The sequence below is a fragment of the Cervus canadensis genome, chromosome X (assembly GCF_019320065.1).
Source record: "Cervus canadensis isolate Bull #8, Minnesota chromosome X, ASM1932006v1, whole genome shotgun sequence".
Lineage (NCBI taxonomy): Eukaryota > Metazoa > Chordata > Mammalia > Artiodactyla > Cervidae > Cervus > Cervus canadensis.
In genome coordinates, this window is record NC_057419.1 from 114,347,444 (window position 1) to 114,356,418 (window position 8,975).

Consider the following 8,975-nt stretch of genomic DNA (forward strand, 5'->3'; position numbering starts at 1 on the left):
ATAAACGTGGTGCTGAAAGGGGATCTCTGTGAAGCACTGGCTATCCCGGCACTCAGCAGCAGGGTCTCACTGCACAGGCACATGCATGTAGCCTCCCCGTGACTCCTGCACCATGTGTGCACTGCTAGAACTCTGTTATTTTGGTGGAGATCAAGGGTCTCTTAAATCTGGAAGACTCAGTGTTCCCCTCCCAACCCCACCACCACCACACACACTCACACTCAGAGCAGGGGGTCCCTGCCTCCTTCTACCCTCCTTTTTCCTTAAATGTGGTGTCAACTTGGAGATGAATGACTGGGTGACAGGAAGCCTATAGGAAAAGGGGATGAGTAGGGGCCTGCCCATTCTGGGCTCCTTTTCTGCTTTTTGTTCTGGTACTTTTCCCCACCCCAGGTATGCCAAGACTAGAAAGGCATGGAGCACCTTTCTCCCAAGTGTTTGGGAGTGACTGGTGTTCATCTACTGACATTCGGGATGGTTCTCCAGGTACTGAGGGATTCTGTTGAGGCCCGCAGCAAGGGTGGATTAGACTGCAGAGGCTGTGAGGATCCTGGAAGGTGCTAGGGTACAAGTCTCCTCCAGACAAAAGCAAGTGCAGGTTAGTCTGTGCCTTGCTTCCTGTGCTGGTGTCCTATCAGCCTTCCTCCTCCTTCCCCATTCTGTTTTTTTTTAATTCTGTCTCTATATCCCTACAGCGATCATCTATCCATCTATCTGTATCCCCGGGACACAGGCTAGGGACACAGCCTACAATTGCATCCTGGTCTCCAGCCACGGTGGCACAGACATGAAGGTCGGGTTCCTGCTATGTGTGGTCTGAGTTTGTCTGCTGATTCAGACAAGTGATCTGGGCCAAGTATGGGCAGCCATTACTCTTCCAGATGTAGATCTACTCTCGGTGAATGACCCAAGTCCCAGAAGATGACCCACCACAATTTCTATACCCTGGCCCATGTTCCACGTCAGCTCTCCTCAATACACATCTCAGCCTGGTGCAAGTTTTTTCACAGACAGGCCTGATACAGTCAACCAAATCTTCAGTACATTTTTGCCAATTTCTCTTATCAGGGCACCACCCTCGTTGTGCCTTCTGGTTAAACCAATGAGTGGACAAGGGAGTTTATCTCATTCTCATGAGGAATATCGAATATCACGGGGTCTCACCTAATGAAAAGTACTATTTCAGTGTCCCCTTATGTGCTATTGAATATTCATATGTATTGCACTGAATATTGAGCTATATTATACCAGGAGAAAATGAGCGACTAAGCTGATGAATTGGAAACTGGTGCTACAAGTTTTAAGAACAAGAGATACAGATTAAGATGTGTAAAAGTTAACCAGTCAACAAAGACATTAGCATAGATGTAAGTAATAATTGTGGAACAAAACTACTGGCAAACTGGTCAACACGTTGTGAGATGTGGATTATGTTACATGAATGGTAAGTGGAAAAAGAATCAGAGAAAGTAGACGAGTGTTGGCAGAGCTAGCATGGGAAAGTCTCCAGAAAGGAGGTTGTATTTGACCAGAGACCTGCCTGGTGATAAGGTAACAGTCCTAGTTAGTGTGTGTTAGTTACTGGTCTAAATGCTTGTCATGACTTTCATTCACCAAGGGTCATTTGGCAGCCTGATGACAGAGTTTTATTAGGATTCCTCACTCGACTAGATTAAGGAAACTGAGGCACAAAACAACGAAGGAATTCAGCTGGTAGGAGGAATATTGTGGTATGAATCCCAAGAGCATACCTCAATCCCATGTACTGTACACAGTAGGTAAGAAGTATATGATTTTTCCTCAGACGACCATGGGAATGTGGAATGAGTGTATCAATGAGACAAGAATGAAAGGCAGGCCTTTTCTGGTGGTCTCAGTGCTTAAACTCAGTGCTGAGAGTGTGGGCCCAGATCAGTTCCCCTGGTGCTAAAAAACTAAGAAACCCATAAACTGCGGCAGTTAGACAAGAAAAAATGAAAAAAGAATGAATGTTGGCCACAGATCGAGGAGACACTGGTGATCTGAAAGATAGGACCTGTGTGGTAGTGGTCATTGTATGCCAGGGATTGAGAGGGTCCAGCATGTACCCATCTGCTGATGCCAGTCAGAGCAACAAGCCTAGGAACACATGGGAAAGACTTGGCAGATCCTGGGGCAGGATTCACATCAATGGCCCCAGTCTTATCTGTCTTCCCTCCCCATGTGGATTCATCATCCGTTACTGATTACTGGACAAGGCCTGCAAGAGCTCTCCTGCCCTCTGGATCATTGTCAGAGGCTCACCAAACAACCCCAGTTCTAGAAGAGCTCACCTGTAAGCTTTCTCTGGGCTTGCAAAGGAACAGCTAATCTAGTGGAAAAGAAACTCCTCTGAGCCAGTATCTGGCTGTTTGTTTCTGGTATCTTAGTTTCCTCACTCATAGTTTGGAACTAATTTTCATGTATTTGATTTTCCTGTTTCTTCCGAATTCTATTTGAGGACTATGAAGCCAAGTCTAACAGCTGCAGCTGGATGCGATGTTCCAGATTTAACAGTCAGAGTTATTCAAGGAAACAGAACCAATAAGAGACATTTTATATCTATCTGTCTGTTTATCTATGTCTATCTATACCTATCTATCTATCTGTATATTGGCTGTTCGTTTAGTCACTAAGTCATGTCCGACTCTTGTGACGCCATGGACTGTAGACCGCCAGGCTCCTCTGCCCGTGGGATTTCCAGGCAGGAATACTGGAGTGGGTTGCCATGTCCTTCTCCAGGGGTCTTCCTGACCAAGGAATCAGGCCTCGGTCTCCTGCATTGCAGGCAGATTCTTTACGAACTGAGCTATGAAGGAAGCCCATATATATATGTATACATATATCTATCTATCTATATATCTTGAGGTTTATCTTGAGTTTAGTTCCCTATTTATGGAGGCTGAGAAATTCCACAATCTCCTGCTTACAAGGTATAAAACCAGGAGAGCCAGTGGTATAATTCAGTCCCACTCTGAAGGCCTGTGAACCAGGGGGGCTGGTGGTGTGAATCCAAGTTGAGGAGAAGGAGAAAACGAGGAGACTCGTTCTATCTCAAGGAGTGAGATAGGGAAAAAAGGGAATAATTTTTCCTTTCTCTGCCTTTTGTTCCATTTGGACCCTCAACGGATTGGATGATGCCTACCCACATTGGGGAAGGCCTTCTCTTTCACTAAGTCACCGATTCAAATGCTCATCTCGTCCAGAAACACCCTCACAGGTACAACCGGAAATAATGTTTAATTTGGACGCTCCATGACCAGTCAAGGTGGCACGTAAAATTAGCCATCACAGTGGGTAGGGCCACGTCATGGACTGCTGCATAACACTGTGCACACCACGCAGCCTCAGATACCGTCCTAAAAGATCTCTCCCACGGGAAGGACAGTGCTGGCATCAGATCATCTTTCCTCGGAGCACTGTGCACTGTGACCACGCAGTCCAGCTAAGGGACCCAGTGGCTATGTGGTCCACACACCATGTGGAGTGTAGATGAGTTCAACACTCAAGGTAGTCACGCCTAGGGGAAACTGCACCTTCTTGTTTGTACAACTTACAATTTGAGAGCAGGTGCAGAAATCTCTCAGCAAGAGGCTTCCTGGAAAGAAGTGGGCTCCAGTCTCATTTTGTATAACTGTGAAGCTTAGTGACATTTGCAGCAGAGATATGAAATCCTCATTACTTTCTTCCTATAGCAATAGGAGAAATAACTCTTGTGGTTGGGGTGGGAACATGAATTCAGGAAAAGAGCTAGGGAAGTGATTTATGCCTGGGCCTTATAGGAAGGACAATATTTTCACAGACAGAAAAGCAGGAAAGGATATGGAATTCTTGAAAAGGGTGGTACCAATCCTAGCAAGCTTCTAAGAGTTAGCCTGTTGTCAGTGTTCCCTCGTCTTCCCCAAATGTCTGTAACCTGAACTGACTTGCAAAATATCCAAGTGCAAACCTTGGGTCCCTCACACCACGAACAGCCCTGTACTATCTGACCCCAGGGCTCAGAAACAGTCCTCTGCATCTCTGCTCTGATACATCTCCATGTCCGTATCTCATATGAAGAATTCACATTTTGCCTGGAAGGAGTAAAACCTGGAAGGCTTCCTGGAGAGGGATGGAATTGACCTAGGCCTGGGTAACTTGAACGTGCATGCTTTCCAAAGTCTAAGATGACAAGAAACAAAGCACAAGGTATGTGCAAGGGCCTAAGAAGTAGAGCTAGGCGTAGAGGGATGGACAGGGATATAGAAAGACATAGGAATAGGAGCAGAGATTTCATGACGTCAGCCGGGCCTTGGCAAATGGACAGTTTCCCACCAGTAGACCTCCCTGAGAGGAATGGCCAATCTCCCCGTCAATCATTGCAGGTCCACCAATGACGATGTTGGGAGGCGGGGGCGTGAAACGTTGTGGAAGAAACCCTAGCGCGTGCCTAAGCTCTTGACTGTCTTGACTGTTCTGTGGGGGCTTCCGTAGACCGTTTTCCTCGGTTAGGATTTAACATGGCGGCTCCCTTTCCGGAGATCGCAGATGTGTAAGTTTTACTAACTTTATTCGTATCTGGCCGTCTGTGGTGTGATTTGGAGAGTCGGGTAGATGGTGTGTCCTCATGGACACTTTGACAGACGTGTCTGCGGGCTCCTGGGTGGATGGCGGAGAGGATCTCTCAGGCACTTCCGGGTTTGGTGTTGGGCATTATTGTAATGGCATGATGAAACTTGAAGACGTTCTTTGTTCAAAAGTGGGTCTCAGAGCCTCCTTCCCAATTGTGGTCTTACTGCTTTGTCGTGTTTGCGGCTTAAAGTGAGGAAAGGGCGGGATCGTTTGGCTGGGTGGGTTGGGGTGCCGGACAGTCTGACTGGTGAGGGGCGGCCGCCATGGAGCTGATTCTGCTTTCTATTGTAGGGCGTTTGGGGTGGATATATCGTTGCTGGGGCTTGCCTCAAATGTTGATCTTGGCCATTTTGGTGACCTTTCTTAACCATTGAGGGTCTTTCTGTTCTTTCCTACATGAAAGGCTCTGAGGGATCGTGTGTGGTGTTAGGACAGCTGACGGCCCTGGGCTGCCTTGGTGATTTGTGGATCAGGGGAAGGGGAAGTTTGCCCCAGCCACTCATGTTACGAGCTTCCAGCTTACCTAATTTTCCTGCAACTGTGTTAGGCTGTCCATCTGTAAGCAAGTCTCCTTGTAGATCTGTATAATCACTGTTTCCTTCAGGACCTGGTGATGGCAAAATCGAGTACTGGCCAGCCGATGGGCCTGTAAGGAGAAGAGAGTGGACCCGGAATTACCTGTCCAGACCTGGCAGATGAGTAAGTGCAACCTTATGTTCTGTGGGGCCACAAATGCTGGGAGGAGGGTAGCATCCATCCCGTCAGCTGCAACATTTTTTAACATGGTGTTGAAATGTCTTCCCTGGGTCTCTAAGATAGGAACTTGCAACAATGTCAGGATCACTCCCTGAGCACTGCTCAGACACTATGTTTATAATCGATGTCTTTAACTAGTCAGTGGCATCTTGTTCCAGTTCAGCGTGAGTGCCATTATTACAGACATACTGAATTTAATAGAATGTCACCTTTCCAAAAAGCCTGATCTTGCCATCTTCACATCAGAGTTCGGATCTGTCTTTTTATCCTTTTGGATAACACTTTTAATGCCAGGCAGAAGCAGGCTGGACTGGATGGGATAGTGAAAAACAAATTTCAGGAATCCAGAGACTGTGGGAGTGCTGTTTTTTTCAGGTATGGGAACATGGATTTGAATGTAATTTCAAGCCAGCTCTATTTAGGAAAGGGGAGAAAGGTGAGGCCTGTACACCAAGTGAGTGGCAGAGAATGATAGTCTCCCAGTCTATCCCCACTATAAGTGTGTGGGCATTTACTTTGCAGGGGTCCTGGAGATGTAGGCTAACAATTCAAGTAATATGCAGGTCAAGACTTCATTAAATATTTACCCTTCTGCCATTTGTAGGGGAGGGGGGCGGGGGGCACAATACTGTTATTTTTTGCCTTGCAGATGTTGCTGAGACAATGCATCGCGTTTCATTAAAAGTAAATTTTAGTGTCTGAGTCTGACTCTTTCTTACTATCATCTTTGAGCCTCAATTTCCACATTTGCCAAATGGGAATCACACCTTGCTCTCATGGATATCTCTTGTATGTTCTTGTAAAGTGCTCAGCACAAAGGAGGCACTGAAGGGATTAGCACACAATTTACAGAATATGGGAACAGATCACTGTGGCTTCATTTAGCTCGTCTCCCTACCTGTGCAGGCCCCCATTTCAACCAAACATTTGTTTCCTTTCACAGGGCCAGCAAATTTCCTCAGATGTTACAGGGCTTCTGTTTGGAAACCAGCCTTTTAAATCCTGCTGTGATGCCAAGAGATAGCCCAGCAACTCATACCTTGCCTTACTCTGAGCCACTTTCTTGTGTGACCATCTCTGACGCCTTATGCTGAAGCTGATCTGGCTCAGCACCAAAGTTCTGGCACCAAGACGGTGCTTGTTAACTGGCAGTGCCGAAAAGGTCTCCTCGCTTTCATTGTCTGTGTAAACTTACTTCTTTTCTGGGCAGTGGTTACTTTGTTGAAAAATCTCTGGAAGAGTTTTCACAGTTGGGGTGGGGGGAAAGCGCTAAACAGAAATTTGAACTCTTCTAAGGTGCATTCCAAGACACTTCTAAGCTCCAGTTTCATAGAAACCTCGGGCTCCTGTGTTGCTTTATTAGCATGGGTTTTATCCAGAAGGTGGCATCACAGAACCTGAATTTCATTCACTGAAGGTTAAAAGACAATCCACATTTCTTTGTGATTGGAAACTAAAGTATGTAGTTTTATGAGACCATGTTTAAAGACTCTGTGTTTATCCCTGTAATTGGGAAAATTACTTTAAAGCTGTGAAAGATGGCGGTTGTGATAGCTTCCTAATCAGTGAAAACCTGAAGCCTGAGATACTTAGAAAAACCTGCCCTAAGCCCATGTTCCTTCCCCAGGTAACACAATGATGATCAAAACTGCCTATTTCCTAGTCAAGACAATTGTGAAACTTAAGGATAACCGTGAGGCCTTCCTCCCCTTCCACACACACTTGTTCCCACTGCCATCAACGTCATCTTGGTTGACTTCATTTGAGGCAGGGGTCAAGAAAACCTAAATGGATGGTTTAAGAGGTCAATCTGCTGTGTAGTGGCACTTCAAAATAAGTCACAAGGTTGAAGATGCCAAAAAGTTGACTCTGCAGTTGGTGCCAGTGTCACAGATCAGGGCTCTCATGGAAAGAGAAGGTAATCCTCTTCTGAATTTGAGATGGAATCTAGCTTGCTGGTTCTTTCCCAGGAATTCATTCCCAGGCCAGCCATGTCACTTAGGCTCATGAGACAGTACCTAGTGAATGTCTACTCACTCGTGGGAATGTGAATGTTCTAGAAATTCTTGGTGTGATGTATTCCTTTGGATACATACCACAAGTGGGATTGCTGGAGTAGATGGTAGTTCTGTTTTTCATTTTTTGAGGGGCTTTCATACTGTTTTCCATAGTAGCTGTACCAATTGAATCTTGAACTAAATGAGTTTCATGAGTGGTTCTCAGGCCACTTTTGATTGTCGGTTCTTTTCAGGAGAAGTACTGTAGAGATTAGAGGCTCAAAGTGGGAAGGAGTTCCCTGATCAGGAAAGATGGAATGACTGACTAAAAACAGACCTTCGTTGGGGTGCCTAAGCCTAGAGGTGGGGAAGGGGCTGGGAAGAGTGACCCTCTGTAGAGCTGCTCTCAGAGCACAAGGAGAAAGCTGGACAGGAGGACATAGGCCCTCAATGTGAAAGGTGCATTGGACTTTCTGTGGTCAAAAGTGTCTCCTACCTATTTCTCAATCCCTGGTACTGCCTGGGATTATTGTAGTGAGGGGACTGAAAATAATAGTGCACATCACTGAGTGTGACATCAGAGTGGATTCCTTTCAGGGAAAGGTGAGACTTTCATGATGAAGGCTTTACCCTATGTGACAGCATTCCTCAGAGTTCTAGACGTCACTGTTAGGGATGTTCTTGTGTTCCTGCTTCAGTCTGTGCACTGCCTTAGGCTGTGAAAACAGCTCAGGAAAGGTGACCTTTCCCCCTCCTATACTGTGGCCTAAAGCAGTAGTCTGAGAGAATCTCCTGGGAGGCGCCCGCTGATGTTGACTACAGTTGGTTGAGTAGACCGCTCAGCTCATCTGTTGAGACTACCTGTGGCCATAAAGAGGCACATGAATGTGAACTGGTGTTGCTGGTGTGTTCTACTGATATACCAACTAGACACTTCTTCCTTTGACACTCACACGCCTCAGGTGCCTTGCTAAAGTCCTAAAAGGTGCATATTGGCAATGGCAGGATGTGGGGCATGGGAAATGTTGAGTCTGGGGCAGAAGTTGGCGGTAGCCTGATGTCAGAATTCTGTGCCATTGCGCCGAGCGAGGGCACACTGGGAATTCTGAGGAGTCCCGACTCTGTTTGTCAGAATGTGGTTGGAACTTTCCACATTCACTTTCTGCACTCTTCCACTGAGCACACTCTGCACATTGGCTGGAAGACAGAGGTCCAGTGGGTCTAGTCAGTGAACTGTCCACGAATCCGGGGCCTTTTGCTTCCTTCGGGGCATATGCCGATGAGCATGGATGTGTAGGAACCTCCCGAGTCAGGTGCCCCAGCTGGAGGATGAAGCCCTTGTATTCCTCTTGCTGGAGAGGGCTGCATCCCCAGGCTGTCGCTGTCTCTCCAACCCGTGTATCTGCTAGAAAGCCTTTCTAGCAGAAAGGCTGGCTGGTGGTTGCTCCTCTTCCATTTGGGGTTTCCTGTTGGTGGGGGTGACATTGCCTCAGGGGAACCTTCTCTGCACTCTCAGGGAAGAAGGTGTTGTTGGTCAACAGTGGAGGGACAGTTATGCATTGTTTGTGGTGTTGTGCTACTGGAGTGGGGGAG

The 8,975-nt window shown here is 46.7% G+C and overlaps 1 long non-coding RNA gene across 1 annotated transcript; it reads left to right on the forward strand.

The window, feature by feature from the left end:
- Positions 1-4,417: 4,417 nt before the first annotated feature.
- LOC122435942 lies at positions 4,418-8,620 on the forward strand. The gene is made up of 3 exons (XR_006267739.1): positions 4,418-4,549; positions 5,234-5,328; positions 6,329-8,620. It is a non-coding gene; the product is annotated as an uncharacterized LOC122435942 (long non-coding RNA).
- Positions 8,621-8,975: the final 355 nt, after the last annotated feature.